Source organism: Kogia breviceps, chromosome 5, assembly GCF_026419965.1.
Source record: "Kogia breviceps isolate mKogBre1 chromosome 5, mKogBre1 haplotype 1, whole genome shotgun sequence".
NCBI lineage: Eukaryota > Metazoa > Chordata > Mammalia > Artiodactyla > Physeteridae > Kogia > Kogia breviceps.
The window spans coordinates 85,759,692-85,776,417 of NC_081314.1; positions in this window are offsets into that span (position 1 = coordinate 85,759,692).

Sequence of the window (16,726 nt, forward strand, 5' to 3'; positions counted from 1 at the left end):
TTAAAAATGACATAAATTGTAATTTCTCATTTAAAATATTACTTTGAATTGGGAGATTCTAATTTATTGAAATTAAATTACCAAGGAAAAAGCAGAGAAGGAGAGTAAAGGTGTTTGCTCCCAGGTCAAAAGCAGGTTGGGTCATTAGGCATTTGTAATATAAAAACGTAAGCTCCTGTGACTAGGGTCCTAGCTGTGATCCCTTTCCTATCTCTCACAGTATAGTATCAAGTATGCTAATAAGAAATTATAATAGCTAACATTGACTGAGTGCTCATCGTGTACCAGGCACTGGTCTAAGCACTTTCCATTTACCAGTACATTTGATCTTCATAAAAACTCTTTGATGTAGGTACTGATCTTATTGCTGAGATGAGGAGGGTTGAGTTATTTGCCCAAGGTCAGGGAGTTGGTAAGTGACAGAGCCGGGGTTCAAACACAGGGGGGCTTTCTTGAGAGCCCACGTTCTAAAGCTTGTGCTGTATCAGCTCTTGTAGCAGAATGATTTCTGCTCTGGTTTTCAGTCATCCGTATCTCTGTGACTTGGCCAGATAGATCCTCTGTGCCCAGGAGACCAGAGCACTTCACACACAGCCCATCCTACTGGCCTGTACCACACACAGACCTTCCCATTGCTCTCCCGTTGACCACCTAACCATGCCCAGCATCTGGACTGCTCTTGCAACATTATGCTCTTTAATTGACTTCTCCTTTTGCCTTGGAACTTTCTTCCAGCTTCTCTTGGGAAACTGTGTACCTCAAATCTGTGTGTAAACCAGGCCATCTGCCCCATGGGGTTCAGGGCAAAAAAAATGGAGCCTTTATCTCCTGCCTGTCTCTGGGACCACTGGAGCCTTCTCACTTTACTCTCACCCTTGCTCTTATCCAGTCCATCACTTCACTGTCTACCAGCTTCTCTCTGTGGTCTTACCCCTGTTTCTACCTTCATGCTGGCCTCCTGGACTTGAAGATAAAAATCAGCTCCCCTCATTTGCTACTTAGTCCTTGGTAAAGACTTCATTTGAATTTACTTACTGAATCTTCTCCTTCTGAGCCACTTCAGGGAAATATCCACCCCAGACCGAGTTCTGGCCAACTGTGGTCCCATGCAGGGGTTGGGAATGAGACAGATATTTAGAGTCTGATTTAAACACAGTTGTTAAGAACTTAACCTCACCTCCTTCCTTCCCAGGTACGTGAGCATTTCAGTAGTGGCTTTGCCATGGTCCATGGGTTTATTTCAGGCAGAAAACAGGCTGCAGGAAGTTCAAGCTGGAGGCATGTTTCTTAGTGCCCTTCAATTCATACCTATTCTAATATGCATAAGGCATGGCTAAGGCTGACTCTTAATACATTATTTTAATTAATGGAAAGTGGAAACAACCTAACATCATGATTTAAATGATGCTTTATTGAATTAATTTTTCCTGTAAGGATTCTCTGACAGGTGGAAGAGATCTGGCCAAGCATCAGCCTTTTCTGAAACCTTTCAAGTCAGGTGCTCACAAAACCTGGAAAAGGAAACTGATCGACATATTACATCCAAAGTTCCAATCTCCTTTGTTTGTTCAGGTCATTCAGGATATCATTATCACATTAATGGAATTTTCTTATTTCTATTTGCAGATCCTTTTGTGTGCACATTGTATCTGATTTGAAAAGGAGGGGGAAGAAACCCTCCTTGATTTTCATCTTTTCTGAACGCTTAGCTCACATGCTAGAGGTGATGAGCCAATAGATTTATTGGCTATCATGAAAGAGATGCCTGTTACTTTTTCATTTCTCCTGCCTCTAATTCTTTGATTTCCATTTCTTTAATTCTTATTTTGTCAACTGATAGTAACTTATCCATGTTCTGGTGTGAGGTGAAGCCAGAAGATCCTACAGGTCCCTGTAGTCAAAGTAAGATAGGAAGTGAAAACTAAACCCTAAGAGAGGAAGTTCAGAGTATTTGGGGAGAACTCAGGCAAAAACAAATCTTTAATTTTAACTGTATTTAAGTGTGTGCCTTCTCACTCCATCAAAGTAGTTAAATTGACTGTAAGGATAGTCCCAGCTTCACTGCAAAAGAACTTAATTCTTCATTTGATTTTACCGAGAGAGAACATTTTTATAGTGTTGTGATTCAGGGGTGATCATTTCATTCACAAATGGTGTGTTTTACGCAGTAAACAAATATTATTTTCCAGACCCCAGAGATAAGTTTAGGCAAGGCTCAAATCATCTGGTGCTAAATTTGGGGCCCAATTTCAAACAAGTTGGCAGTGTTTTTTTATGGTGCAATATGGCCGTGTATGAAGATGGAAATTTTATCCTGTGCTAGCAATGAGAAGTGGGAGCAACAGCCTTAACAAGAGTTGATCAAAGGTCCCAGTCAAATCCCATGTCTGCAGTCTTGGAAAATTACAGCTCATATAACAGATCTTAGAGAAAATCTGTTCATTTCTATGAATTTCACTAAATCAGAGAATTTCCTCGCTACTCTATTTGGTTTCCTTCCTCCCATAAGTAATTACTTTTTATTTTAAGTGACAGAATCACTTTAATTTTGCATTTTTTCATCTTTATATAGACCTTGGCAAAGATTAATCTGTCCAGAATATTCTGGGTACTTGGCTCCCGTGTTTCAGATTGTAAATGGGATACAGCAGGCAGCTTGCCTTTCTCCTGCCTTCTAGGTTTATTTGACTGTAAAATTATATAACAAAACAGTGTTTCCTTGCACCTCCTAGGTCCCTATCAAAGACAGAGAGAACTACCCTCCGAGTCGCTGTATATTCACCAGTAAACTCACCGCTGCCCTGCTGGGGCTTAGGAAACCCTGATGCTGTGAGGAAGAAAGTCCATACAGAATTCATCCATGGCCACTTCCTCCTCTTGTCCATTTTCTTGATCTCCTCATATCTCTCCTCTCATGGCTTGCAATCTCTTTCCTCTTTTCATTCTTACTTGATCTCCTCTTTGCTTTTCCTTTTGCAAAGCCAGCTTTTTTCTGTATATTTTTCTTTCCCCTTTAGGTTTAGTGTTTCTTTTCTTTGTGCCCCAACTCCCATTGTCACGCCTCTGATTTGTTTACCCCTTTCTCTTAAAAAGGAACAGAGATGCTTCCACTAGTGTAGTCTGGAGTGAACTGGATCGATTTTAAGACTTCGGTTAAAATCAACTTCCATGCCCCCCCACCTCCCTGCCCCCCCAAAAGGAGCAGATAAACCTGCTGCCATTTGACTAGTCTGTTTCTTTTGTGTGTGCACACTCATGTACTAAGGGTATGTGTGTGTATGAAACAGGAAACAAAGAGGGAATGTATAATGAGATTGATAACACCATATCCTTGGGGCACCAAATAAATGGGTCAGAGTCCTCAGGGTAGTCACTGGCCCTAGTCTAATGTGTTTATTTTGCTCTCGGGATAAATGGCAAGAGGAAAACCCTTCATCCTCTTCTCTGTACCTTCTCTGCTTTCATTTTAATCTATCTTCTTGCTCCTAATCAAGCCATTGAGATGCTTCCCTTAAAAGCATGGGCCGAGCCTTTGGGTAATGCCCCAGTTTGTACACACCCTTGAAAATGCTAGAGGCGGAGAGTAACTGCCCTCCTTGGGCATCACGCTTAATGGCTTCACCCCTGAGGTGCTTTTTGCTTTCGGGAGGTGACCCAACCCTAGGGGAACCATCACTTTCTTTCCCTTTTCCCTGACACCCCAATCTCTCTTTCACGTACACATAGTTTCACTCTGTGTCCTTACAGAATTTTAGAATTTGAAGGCAAAAATGGAGATAATTTAGAACTTCATTTTAGAAGTGAGGATATTGACTTATATAAAGGTGAAGTAATTTATTTAAGATCACTCAGGAAATTGGTAATAATTACAGGGACTATGTTTTCCAATCTAATACTGAGACTCATAATCTGACAACAACAATCATAATAGCAGCAACAAAGACAGCAACAACAACAGTAATCACTGCTGTTAATTGATTATTCATAACTCCAGGCATTGTATAAGGTATATTGCATCTTATTTGGTCATCCTAGCAACCCTCCGTGGGGTAGGTTATTATTTTTTATCCAAATTTTATGGATAAGGGAGGCGCAGACAGAAATCCACTTCATAAATAAAAATAGGGCAAAGCTAAGTTGTAAATCTGTCTCTCTAATTCCAAAACTTGTGCCTTACATAGTGGGGTACTAGAGCCATCTTGTTCATTTGGTTCATGGGAGCTGATTTTTTAGCATCTCTTCCCAAATCAGTGTTCGGTGACATCACGTTAGTAGCTTGAAATCAGCCATGATAAAGTATTTACATCATGGAAATTGGCAAAGATAACAGACCAGGGCATGGTTTTTATTTGCTGGAGAGCTTAGAGTTGTTACCACTTACCAACACACCACTGCCTATATGTATTTTTATAATATTGCCCCTTTGACAATGGAATGAGATGTTTTAAACATCATGACTCTCCTAGAAAATCTGGATTGTCTGATCACTATCATGCTGGTGGAAAAACCTAAAATAAAATTCAGATGTCTACACACTTTTCACTCACAAAAAGTGCTCTTTTTGTCATCTCTTGCTGGAATCTTTTCTTCTGTGGTAATCTTAAATCCACCAGCTGTGTGTTAGACAAGGAAGGAACAGAAACCCATTCAGTACAATGTAAGCTGGTAAGAGAAAATCTGCTGGGGAGATCCAGGGGCACTGGGGACATCCATCCCACAGAGGCCCACCTCAGGGAGTGTAGCCACCTGTGGGAGTGAAAGGGCAGTCCCGAGCACCTTATCTCATTACTCCAGAACCTCCTGGGTTCCTGTCATTGCATGTCTCTCTACGTGCATGTCTGTAGACCAGCCTTTTCTGCTTTGGTGTGATGTATCCAACACCCTGAATCATCTGGGTTCTCATTCCAGGCAGTCACAATTAGACTCAGCGTTTTTGATCCGTTTCCCACCTTCCGGGAGAGAAACACTTCCCAGACCAACATGGGTCAGTTGTGTAATCAGCACGGGCAGGTGAAAACAGAACATGTTGTAAGCAAGGCTGTGGAAAGGCAGGTTTCTCTAAGGAGAGAAGACAGGAGCGAAGAGGAAAGGATACTCATCTTTAGCAGACTTGGGATGGGGAGGGTACAAAACAAAGAGGAAGAAAGACTATGCTGTAAGCAATCCGAGGGGAGAATCTGGGTTTTAAACATTTCTAAGTATTTGATACATTGCCTCACACTTGGCATTTAATAGGAAATAAGAGTTGAAAGGGAAGAAGTGGCACTCGTGGACAAGAATACATTTCTCCAAACTGTAAAAAAGAAAGCCAAAAACCAAACAAACAAAAACCAAAAACCCCAAAAACCTTTCAGTAGGAGAAACGAAGAGTAGAAAATAGTCTATAAACAAAACCATTCTAGTGGTCAGTATAGATCGTTACCAGTGAGATCTACCATGGATCCATCAAGGGGCTTATGGTGTCACTTCCAACATCCAAACGTGACCTTCCATTGGAGGCCAGTTCAACATGTCACATTTTCAGAGTCCCTCCCACATTGCTTTACCCCTTGCAAGGTTATGGCTAAAAGCAGAACCAGTGTAAAAATAATCATTTTGTGAAATTACATGCACATAGAAGAAATCATACTCAAATGAAGGAAAATGGCCATGTTTTCCCTAGTCAATCTTTAGAAAATGGCCTTTAAAATAAGTGCTCTACCATCCTTAACTTTTTGGGGGGGTTAATGAGGAGCAACATGTGTGCCCTCAGGATCAGGAGCTCTAGAGTTCAAATGATCAATGCAATTGGAAACATTTCTTGGCCTGCAGATTGGACTTAAAATCTCATTAAGAAAGGATTTTTATTTGTGCTGTCAGAACGTGAAGGCCTAAAGCCTTCACTTGTCCTGGAAACTACTGTGAAGATTACAAATAATTGCACAAAAGCCAATCGAAATTTTCCAAGATCAGGAAGAATGATGGTTTAGTCTGAGGGTTTGAGTTTATTTTATCCTCTTTCAGTGTCTGAATTTATTGTTAATACTTTATCTTTGAAATGCTATAGATATAATATAATCAACTGTTAATTTGGGGAGGACTGATTATCCACACTGAGGTTTACTTGTAGCACGTCTTGCTTTTTGCTTCTGTGCAACATAACCTTTTCTGCTTAAGCAGCTCCTCTAGTGACATTATCACCATCTCACTAAGTTTATTCTTACATGGCATTGCAGCCTGCTAGGAACTGGAGGAGGTATGTTCTGGTTGACTTGTTTTAAGATAAAATAATCAATTGCTCTTGTCTTTCTAATTTCTCATTTCCTTTCTCTTCTTTTTTTCCCCACCTTTTCCTTGCCAGGTGTGAGACAGATGGTAATGCAGCAGAGAATAAATAAGGGCCCCTGTAATCCAGCTGGTGCTTTTCTCCTGTGGCATCTCTGGTGCTGCATTTACCTGGCCACCGAGGGGGGTCCAAGAGAACTGAGTGGCAGGGAAAGGTGGGGACATATACTGCACTGATTTTTTATTTTCCCCAGTGTGCACTGGAATGACCCTGCAAGGTGTTAAAATACTGAAATATGTTAGTAGCTGTTGATACATAGTCATTGGTTCAAGTCCCTTAGCACATAACTTCTCCCCTCATCTACTGCTCTGGCTTCTAGTGTTCCAACTCTGGAGTCTCCTGGACCTCCTCACCACCTGTAGGGTTGATACTTGGCACAGAAAGGGGTCTTAGGACTTCTTTTACTGCTTTTTAAAACCACTCTTATTTTTTATTTATTTAGATATTTATTTATTTATATATCCTATGTGCAACCCGCCCTAGTCCATATGTATTTTTAAAAATTAGTCAAAAGTATAACCTCAGTAATACGCATGGTTTAGTGAAATATCTCTGCCTAGACCCTGCCCAGATCATCTCCTTCTTGTGTTTTGATTCTGACTTGGTCATCATTTCAATTCGGGTGCTTTCCATTGCAAGTGACAGAATACCTAATGCAAATGTATCTGCTTCACGTGATTAAACACCTATAAGGAAAGGATAAGGTGTGGCTTTAAAAAAAATATGTATTTATTTATTTGGCTGCCTCGGGTCTTAGTTGTGGCACACGGGATTTTCGTTGCTGCATCTTTTCAGTTGCAGCGTGCAAGATCTTTAGTTGTGGCATGTGGGATCTAGTTCCCTGATCAGAGAGCGAACCTGGGCCCCTTGCATTGGGAGTGCAGTGTCTTAGCTACTGGCCTGCCAGGGAAGTCCCTAAGGTGTGGCTTGATCCAGGGCTTACATGGCATCACCAGGGCTTAGATTCTTTTTCTTGTTTTGGCCTCACTTCCTCAAGCCTGGCTTTGTAATGAGACCCTACCTGTTCTCAGGTTCACTACAGCAGCTCTCTCAGTCATCTCCAGAGAGAAAGGGACCAGGAACATTCCTCTAATGTTCCCAGATTAATGTCTTAGAATTAATTGAGTCTTTTTGGCCCTAATTGACTTGCCCATGCCTGAACCAATCACTGGCTAAGGGAATGAGTATGCTGATTGGCTTAACTTGGGTCACATGCTCCAGTATATGTGGTTGGAGTTGCTTTACTGAAAATACACAGACTAGGTCCGGGAGTCTGGGTCCCCAAATGTAGGGGATTATCACTTGGTATCACCTGAGGGTGGTAGATGCTGACAGGAATGTGTCCTACAGTCAAACCATTGATTCACTTCTTTATTCTGTATTATTTATATCTTATCTCCAAATGGACAGTTCTTTGTATGGGTAGGTTTACTCCAACTGTAGAGAATTTTCATTCTCTCATGACCACTCGGAATTTAGACCTTAATTGCAAAACTTCATAAACTACGTCTCTGTGTCCTTAATTTGCTACTGTGCATGTGGCACAATGGCAGAGACCTTGTCTATCTGCTTCTCTGTTTTCTGCTCAGTAAATATTTACTGAAAAAAAATAAAGGTTTCTTCTTCTTTGGTGCACTGAGGTGTGCCTCTTGTTACCCTGGAATGCTGCTGCTGCCTGGGTCCTCTGTTTCTGGGCCGCACTGGGAGGTGATGATAGGACAAGTTTTATAAACAGCCTTGATATTTGGTAGGAAGAACACAATTCCAGGAAGGGATAGTTGAAAAGCGTTCTCTTTAAGAGGAAATCACTGAGTCTTTTACTTCCTGAATCTCAGATATAGCAGATGTTCCTCTTTGTTGTAGTTCCTCTGGGGTCACTATTTAACTGCTCATCGCACTGACTGTGAGTTACTATCACCTGTGCTCTCAGATCCATTCGTAGAAGGAATAGCTTTGTGGTGGCACTGATGGTTTTCTGCACTTGAGGGCAGGAAGAAAATGGGACCTTGCACTTCGGAACCTATTGTCAGTAAATACCACTATATACAGGATTATATACAGGGTTTTCCTTGTCCGTCTTACTGTTTGATATGATTTTCTTCCATGTAGCAATCAGAGGGCAACAAAGGAGTACTGGACAAGGCTTGTGGTTTTCATCCATAGGCTGGGAATTCATGGAGGTTTCTTTGATTTCCGATTGTGTAGCCCCACGATTGTCAACCCCAGGATGAGCCGCCAGGCGGCAAACTCTAAGGTCTCTTTTCTTGATGAGCAGCATCCCTTACCTTCACATGGCACATCGTGGTCCACAAGACACTCACACACTACTGTGCTAACTCCTTTGATCTTTATAACAGCCTTGTGAGGTAGCCAGGGGCAGGGATTGTTATGCTCATGTTACCAATAAGTGAATTAAAATTCAGGCAGGGGCTTCCCTGATGGCGCAGTGGTTGAGAGTCCGCCTGCCGATGTAGGGGACGCGGGTTCGTGCCCCGGTCCGGGAGGATCCCACATGCCGCGGAGCGGCTGGGCCTGTGCGTCCGGAGCCTGTGCTCCACAACGGGAGAGGCCACAACAGTGAGAGGCCCGCATACTGCAAAACAAACAAACAAACAAAGAAGATTCAGGCAGAAGTTACATGATTTGCTGGAACTCCTCAAAGGTGTGCAGAACTAGATCCAACTCAGATTTCTAGACTCCTAGCCTAGTAGCTTTTCCATGGCATCGAACTTGGGTGTCTTATTTCTAGAGTTGATCTAAACTCCTGAAAGAAGGGCCCTATTGACATTCTCTTCGTAGCCCTAATGGCATCACACCTAGCTGTCTACACATCTATTACTGGGGTCTCAGCTGCCAAACTGGAATTGAAGCAGCAGGAAGGTTCACCAGGAGGCTCTTTTGCTTGGTCCCAGAGAAAACGCCCTTACGGCTTCTGCACCGTGTCCACCTGCAATTCATAGCCTGGCCACTGGTCATCTTCCATGCCTGTCATAAGTGCTCTGTGCTCTTCCTTCCTCTCTTTGTGTGACTTTTAGGCCAGTTTGAATGAGAGAGATGTGTGGCAATGCATTCTTCTCCCCTCCACCTAATGGGATGCCCAGCTTATTGACATCCAGGGAGACAAGTTGATTCATTTATTTTCAAATTTTTTACCTTACATGCAAGTGTTTAAAAAATACATTACTGAAAAATTTAAAAGTTGTCTTTCTTTTTCCTTATACATATTTGTTAGAGTTGTAATAAACATGCATGCATGTTTGTATGAGACATTTTCCATTTAATTTTATAAGCATTTTTATACATTTCTACAGAGTCAGCATTGAGTACCTCCTATACGCTAGGTGCTAATCTAGGCTGTTTTCTATGGTCTGTTCAGTCAATGGACTATGATTTACTCAATCATTTATGTATAGATGTATGTCCCCTCCCCATTTTTCCACTATTATAAATAGACATGCAATGAATATATTTGGGTATACATCTTTTTTTTTTTACATTTTTCTTAAGATTAATTTCAATAAGTGAAATTACTGGGTCAAAGAGTGTGAATATTTTTATGGTCATTAGTACTTATTGCTAAATTGCTTTTCAGAAGGGCTGTTTAAATTTACAATGCTATCAGTATTGTAGGAAAATATCAATTTTGCTGGACCCTCATCAGCACCTGATTTTATCATTTAAAAAATGCTAAGAGGCTGAAAAATGGTACTGTGATTTTTTTTTTTAAACTTGTATTTTGTTGCTTAAATTGGGAAAGGTGAACATTTTTGCAAATTGTGTTTTCTAGTTTTATTTGAGAATTGTCTGTTTTATTTTAGGACAGTGGATTTATGAATTGTGTCACTGCAGGTCAAATAACCACAGCAGCCAAGTTCGTGAAGGGGACAAGCCCTCCTGTGTTACAATATTGGTTCCTTCCCTGTCCTTCCCCTGTCGTAGGCTAGGACACTGACATTTGTTGCATCTATTTCCAGAAAGATGTCAGTGGTCTCCTTTCCCTCTGCTTTGACAAAACAGCTGTGAAGGAGCCAGAAAGCCAGTGTGTAGGAACTGCTACAGAAAAAAACCCCGAGTGGCAGGAAGTTACCCTAATAGGGTGAAAATTAAGAAACGACTCTTGGCACAGCTTGTTTCCAGGCTACGGGTGGTACTTTCACGCCTTAGCAATTATTCTCTTAGAATGAATTTGGTGGCTCTTTAAAAAAAATTAGATTTGAACCTGAAGGGGGTTAAAGCGAAAAGGATAAGATCTTGGAAAATATTTAATTTTGTTTAATGAAGACATTATTCTCATCTTCCCCATTGAGTTGAAAAGGCAGTTCTTTGAAACTTTTTCTTGGTCTTTACTATTTTGTGCAAAATCATCTCATTTTAGGTTATACATTTTGGGGCTCAGGTAGGCAGTAGACACTTGCACAAGGAAAGGACTAAAGCTTTTTTATTCTTTATTTGCAGAAAAAAATATCGGGGACATCAAGCCACTGTTTGTCGGTGGTGTTTGGTGGTGATCCTGGGGTTGGGAGGTGGAATGGAGGATGCTGAATGGCTACTGCTTCAAAAGCTGAGGGGCAGGTGTGTTTGTATCCACTTGCTTCTGTGTCAGGAGTGCAGAGCCTGAATCTCTTAATACCTTCTCTCCTCATCCCCCAATCACTTTCTTATATGTCTACCATTGTGAGTTACAGAGAAAGGGCTCCTCAGTTGTGTCTATTTCATTTCCCTCTTTTTGCTTTGGGTAGGTCTTGGATTGATTGACAGGAATCTGGCAGACACTGAAAAATTATTATTCTTGGGCTTCCCTGGTGGCGCAGTGGTTGAGAGTCCGCCTGCCGTTGCAGGGGATACGAGTTCGTGCCCCGGTCTGGGAAGATCCCACATGCCGCGGAGCGGCTGGGCCCGTGAGCCATGGCCACTGACCCTGTGCTCTGCATGCAACGGGAGAGGCCATAACAGTGAGAGGCCCGGGTACCGCAAAAAAAAAAAAAAAAAAAAAAAAAAAAAAAAAAAATTATTCTCTTGAATGGAAAATAGTCAATATTTATTTGTTTATTATATCATTTACTCTCTGCACCTTTTTGGCACATAATAACTCTGAGAAGTTAACAATGGAATCATCTTTCCTTTAGTTTCAAAGGATGTGACCTGTGTTTGTTTGCTAACGGTGTAGATATCTCATGGAAGATAGTTATCGTGGAAACTGGACTGGTGAACTCTTTGAGGCAGGTTGTGCCTTGTTTATCTCTGTGAGTCTTCATTCATGGCACAGAAGGGGTGCTCAGTACCTGGTTATTGAGCTGAAGTCAGCACCTCAAAGGGCATCTTCTCTTTCATTCCCTGAAGCTTCACTCTGAGGATAAGTAGACAGTTATTAATGTACTCAGTAGGCCTAATTTGATTTTAATAAATTCATAGAAATGCTGTCCATTCATAACATCATCAATTTCAGCCTTTGAAGAGATCTTGGAGTTCAGTTCCTCTAAACTTGCCTTCAGAACTGAGCTAAAAAGAGTCTCAAAATCTGGAAACAATGGGTAAAACTAATAAGGTGGGATTTAATAGGGATTCAGTCAACATTCTATTAAATTTTTTTGAATCTATCCTGTGTGAAAAGCTAGTTGAGAATGAGTTTGCAACAATGCATAAGACCCAGTCCTTGGTGTTGGTTTCTTAAGAAATAATAGGGGTAGATATAGACTGGCTTCAATATTACAAAAGAAAAAATTAATTATACTTATTTATTCATGTATTCATTTACTCATTATATGATTCACTCACTGACAAAGTCAGTTGAGCATATAATGTGACAGGCACAGTAGATAATGGAGAAGACCAGTAGAAAAGAACTGGGGACTTTAATCAACCAATGTGGCTTGAATGCTTCCAGTGATGGGCTGCTCTTTACCTCCCAGAGTGAGCCATACATTTAAAAACTGCTCCCTAAAAATTCTTATTAAATATTAACTTTTATACACTGGTCCTAATTCTACCATATGAAAAACTATGGAAAAATTATAATTCCTGTTTACATTATAATCTTGCAAATAATTGTCTGGAGCCCCTGTTTATCTTTAAAAACTTAATTTGAACATCATCTCCTCTGTGAAGTCTCTGTGAAGCTCCCCAGGAATTGTTCCTTCTCTGTTATTACTACAGGCAAGTAGTTCTAAAACTTACTGTGTATTAGAAAATCCCAGGGAATAATTAAAAATATAGATTCTAGAGCTACACTCCAGTATATTGATGAAGCTCCCCAGAAAATCCTGAGGCAGGTGGTTCACAAGCTAACCTAAAGGTTAACTGTTGTATAGAGGAGATGAACTTGAATTATGGAGCACCTACTGCGCGCTTCAGGGTGCCCTTGTTTGGTTATCATATCTATGCATTTTTATTGTTTGTAAACATCTCCATTATCACTTATTGAATTGTAATTTAACTATTTCATTATATATCTACATTCCCCACATACTGAAAAGTTTTCATTCAGTTTTGATATTCCCTAGGATTTACCACAGTGCGTTGTCCATGATGGGGTCTCCATTAGTGACTGTCCAATGAATGAATGAGCGGAGGTCAGAAAAAAGCTTAACATGAACATTTGTACCACACTCTAAGGTAGGAAAACTAAACCAAGATTTTCAGAAAGGCTCCAGGTTATGCCTTCAGTACTGCATCCAGGTCGGAGTGCTAGAGGGGCTAGTTGAGGAGCTTAGCTAATAGTCACAGCTTGGCCACCAAATCACTGCTGGGGCCCAAGGTTTCTCCTTTGTAAAGATAAGGTACTTCCTTATATAATCTGTTGGCTTCCTTCTGGCATTGCAATGTACTTAACAGTTTCTGATATGATATCAGCCTCTGGACCAGGATAAAGGGGAGGATGATTGAGAGAAGCTCTTTGCAGGGTATTGGTAAGATACTGGCCACTGTGTTTAGTGGTCTTATATTGCAGCTGGAGGAGTGAAGTGTATTCAAAAACTCTTCTCTCTCCCCTTATTCAAGAAGAGGGAGTGAGAGGGGGAAGGTGGACTGGTCAACTAAATCAGGTCCTTTTGAGATCTTTAGGTCTTCTTTTTCATCTGCTGGTCATCAGATCAATAAAGATTCACTAAAGATTTCATTGAAGGGATGGCGAGGCCCTTCATTTCAGAGACTTGCTTTGAGTGGTTTGAAATAGTTACCACCTAATGGTTCTACTATATTCCTGGAGCCCTGAGTGGCTGTTTAACATTCACACTGTGTGGAGCCAGTGAGAGCTCCCAACAGAGAAGGGAATTAACTGTTTGGTGTATTTTAATAAGTGAGTGAGCAAAGATCATGTGAATCGATTATCAATTTGGCTAACTTTCTTGCAGGGCTTGTGTAGAAGAATTAAATGCAAACAGATGGCATGTTTACCAAAGAGGAATACACCTTGAAGTGGGTATTAGGTTTCTTGAATGTGATTTTTGTAATGCACTGGAGCTTTTTATCCCCTTTCCTTATTTCTCTCAAGAACATGTGTTGGAATTGAAGGTGGAAATCACTTTAAAAATCTGATTAGATACAGGACTAGCATACAGAGGACCTTTTCCTCTAATGGGTACATTTGAGACCATCCCAGTACCTTCTTGTTAGTCCAGAGGTTACTGCCAGAGCCCCCAACTTTAGGGACGCTTGAGGATGACACTAAGTTTGTACTGACACTGGGTGGGGTGCCTGCCCTTAAGACTGGTCCTATTTATTCCATCGCACTTGCTTGAGGAAGATTGGCAAAGACATGGCACCAAAGAGCTGAACTGAACTAATTTTACCTCTGGGATGTTCACTGTTTGATAACTGGAAAAGAAAACTTAGAAGGAGCTTTGACTCTAGTTCTTCCCTCTTCTTTTATCTTCTCTGTCCTCATTCTTTGCTTGCTAACAGGGAAGTACAGCTGTTTATATATTCATGGCTGGTGAACATTGTTCCTCTGAGAAGGCAGCTTGGAGAGAGAGAGAGACACTGGACCTGTGAGAAAGGAAGGGACCAAGCCCTTGGCCAACCAGTTTCCTGAACCGACATCTTCCTCTGTTCCCCCTTTCTCCTTGGGGACGTGTCTGTTGGCACCCAGCACAGGTGTGTGTTATCCTGTCTACTACTTACTGCTGTTCTCTGAGCACAGTGCCAGGTACATGGTAGCTCCTGAGTCATTGCTATTGAATGACTGAATGAGTAACCTCTTATGACTATGAAGTGATAAACATCCTTTTTCAAAATTTTTGACTGTTGGACCTTTCCAGGTATTCCTAAATTTCTGAGCTCTGTCGTCAAGTGTTAGCTTTCAAGTGACTGTGCAGTTGAATTTTTTTTTTTTTTTTTTTTTTTTTTCGGTACACGGGCCTCTCACTGTTGTGGCTTCTCTGGTTGAGGAGCACAGGCTCCGGACGTGCAGGCTCAGCGGCCATGGCTCACGGGCCCAGCCGCTCTGCGGCACGTGGGATCTTCCCGGACCGGGGCACGAACCCGTGCCGCGGACTCTCAACCACTGCGCCACCAGGGAAGCCCTGTGCAGTTGAATTTTAACAGTCCAAAGATCTCATGTTTTATTTCATTATTACTGGGTCAGGTAAACTGGAAGACCAGAAGCTCACTGGGCTCAAGCAAGAGATGCTGATCTTAATGAAACACGAGAATTGAAGTGACAGTGACATGTTACATTCTTGATATTTTCAAGATGTAAATACAGATCACCCAAAGCAGCCAATTCATAGTAAAGTGATGAAAGATGGAGTTTGGAAAAAGAATGGAGAGCTGTTGTATTTTTACTGATTGGTGAAGTACTAGAGGTCCCATGCAGGGCTGGCTCTGGCTGGTGGAAGGGGCCAGGGTTCGGCATCCTTGGTGGTTGTGAGGGCATCCTCTGCTGCTGCTGGGGCCCCTCCCCTCAGGTCTCCCATGTTGTCACACTAAGACCTGGAAGCTTGGCTCCCATTTCCTGGCTCTTTCCCACCCCGCATGTCATACTCACCACACTTGTGCCTGCCTGACCAGGGCTTGCTTGGTTGACCAAATTGCTTATATTTGATGAATTAAACTGTAGTAAGACCTGAAGTTTTGGTATTTTACTTTCTAGGGTTATTTGCACTTTAACTGGGCATGCAAGGACTCTTGGTTTAGCTCAAGGAAATAAATTATTGATGCTTGAATTTCCAAGCAGGCAAGTAGGTGAGGTAGACATCTTTCTCACGTTTATGTTCTGGTGTCAGCCCTCAAATCATGTGACTGGACATAGCACATTTCTTCGCCTTCCTCTTTTCTCTTCTGCTGCTTCTTCTGTATCCTTTCCTTCTTCCTCCTTCTATTCCCTTTTTTCTTCAAATTTTTCTTTTTAAAGATCTGGGTAGACCCTGGAGTCACAAGGCAATACTCAGTATTGCCTTGTGGTTAAAGGAAAAGCTTTCAGAGTGGCCTTGGTCTTAGAACTAGACTGGAAAATGGTGGTAGTTGTGAGCAAGTTGGCAGAAAGGAACTCGGAGACTGAATGCTTTGGGATTTGGATGTGGCTCTTCTACATTGCCGCCACCTTTATACCTTGGTAAGCTGAAAATGCCCTTGGAGTTTTCTGCTTCCTAACATGGAGGGTTATTATGTGGGAGATTTGGGTCACTGTGTCTCTCCTCTGTGGAAGACAGAATCAGAAGAATAAGGTTAAGTGCAGCAGTAGACATAGATTAGCATAGAAGGAAAACCTCATGATGGGTAAGATTTGAATAAATGATTGTGAGCGGTAGTAATAGCATAACCATTTCAGTAGCTGTTTACAAAGAGAATCACCTTCATTATCTATGGTTACATAAAACTATGACTGGAAGGCAGGGGATTTGGTTGGCATTGGAAAACTTTAGAGGCCCAAGTCACTTCCCTGATGTTATTATTTCTACTAATCAGTGAATGGCATAGTCTAGATGTATACCTTTCAATACAGTAACCACTAGCCGCAGTGGTTGCTGAGCATGTGAAATGTGGCTAGCCCAAACTGAAATGCATTATAGGTATAAAATATACACTGGGTTTTGAAGGCTTTGTTAAAAAAAAAAAGGAACATCAAATATATTGTTTTGTTTAATATGGATTATAATATATAATGTTTATAATATTTTTGACATATTGGGTTAAATAAAAGAGATTGTTAAAATTATTTTCAATTGTTTCTTTTCCTTTTCTTCAATGTAGTTACTAGAAAATTTAAAATTACATATGTGGCTCACATTTGTGGCAGGTGTTGTATTTCTGTTGGACAGGACTGATGTGAATCCTACACTTTGTGCACAGATTTTCTTTAAACATTGAAAAGACATTAAGTCATATTTTATATTCATCCATTTTGCTGGATGAGTTTCATCATTACCCCCAAAGTTTCCTTTGTTATCTGTACAAGAGCTCTGG